A 1,836-nucleotide genomic window follows, 5' to 3' on the forward strand; every position below is an offset into this window, starting at 1 on the left:
ATTCCTGCTATTTGCAAGAAGATCATGCGATGCTTCAGCGAAGAAGAAAGTCCTGAAATTCCTGTTAGAGTAGTCATTATGATATACGACTTTTAGTCCAAGTCAGTTTTATATCCCTACCCCAAGTCAGTTTGTACCCTCTTATATACTCTTGTATGCCGCACCAAATCATCAATAAGCAACAGTTTTATTCAGTTTTCATGGTATCAGATACCGGTCCCAGGGTTTAGGGTATGGCTCCGCCAACGCCACCGCCGCCGCCGCCCGGCTACTTCGAGCGCCGGGCCGCACTCATCGTCAAGGCTGCCAATGCCGCGGCCGCTTCTCTCTCGGCCCTCACCATAGCTCCACAAAACTACCCTGCACCCATCCTCGCCGCACCAATATCTCTTGCTAACACAATCTCCGACGTCAGCCCCTACATCCCCATAGTTCTTGATCTCGCCGCCCACAACTACTACCATTGGAGACATCTCTTCGATCTCCACCTCGGCCGCTGCAACCTGCGCTCGCATGTCGCCGCCAACTGTCTTCCCCGCCCCGACGATCCGCAATGGTTGAAAGACGATCTCGCGATCGTCCAGTGGTTCTACACCCGCATCACCACCGAGATCTTCAACATGCTCGATCACGACGGCGCCACCGCTGCCAACATCTGGCACTCCCTCCGTCAGCTCTTCCAAAGCAACACCGACGCTCGGAAAAACGCTCTCCACACCGAGCTTCGCAATATGGTGCAAGGAGACGCCCCGGTGAACCTGTTCTGCCAGCGCGTTAAGACCATTGGTGATGAGCTCCGCGAACTCGGCGATACAGTTAGCGACTCACAGCTAATCAATATCGTCGTCGTCGGCCTCAGCGAAGACTTTGAGAAGCAAGCCTCGTTCATACCGATGATACGGCCCCCTCCTACCTTCGCTGAAGTTCGTTCCTTGCTACAACTCGCGGTGGAAACACAAGCTCGCAAGGACTCTCGCCCCAAGGTCTTTCATGCTGCGGCTCGTCCTCCTCTGTCGTCTACACCAGCGCCGCCTTCCATGCCGGCTCCTGCCGCCGGGCCGTCCGCATCGTCATCTGTTCAACCGCCCCCAGGCTGGCGTCCTAGTCCGAACTACCGCGGCAAAAACCCTATCTACAGGCCGCCGTCGACTCGTTCGGTTCCGCCTACGACACCAGCACCACCCACCAGTGCTCCATCTGCGGTTGCATGGCGGCCTCCTCATGATCCTTGGACGGGGCTTGTTCAAGCATGGCCCATGCCCTGGTCCGCTCCGTCCACCCTCGGTGCTCCGCCGGCATACTCAGGTGCCTGGCAACCCGGCCTTCGGCCGCCTACTGGTGCTCCCGGGGTTCTCAACCCCCGACAGCCGGCCAATGCCTATCATGCCGCCCCGACGTATGCTCCTTATGGTCATTACACCACCGACGGCGGCGCCTACTACACACCTCAGCCGGCCCTGCTCCCGACGCCACCCCCACCACAGCCGGCCAATGCCTACTACACTCCCCAGCCGGCCCTACTGCCTTCACCATCGTATCCGCCGGCACTGCTTCCGACGCCACCCTCACCTGCGACGCCGAGTTGGGATCAAACTGCCTTTCTCCAGGCCATGAATAACTTTGCTGCACAAGGAAACTCAGGTACGGATTGGATCTTTGATTCAGGGGCCTCTAGTCATATGTCTGCATCTAGTAATTGGTTATCTTCTTGCACTAAATCTCCTTTCCCTTCCATTATCCTTGGAGATGGATCATCTATTCCTATATATTGTGTTGGTCAGGCTCAACTTCCCTCTTCCACCAAACCTCTTTTACTTCGCGATGTTCTAGTTGCAT

Source organism: Triticum aestivum, chromosome 3D (assembly GCF_018294505.1).
Source record: "Triticum aestivum cultivar Chinese Spring chromosome 3D, IWGSC CS RefSeq v2.1, whole genome shotgun sequence".
NCBI classification, from domain to species: Eukaryota; Viridiplantae; Streptophyta; class Magnoliopsida; order Poales; family Poaceae; genus Triticum; species Triticum aestivum.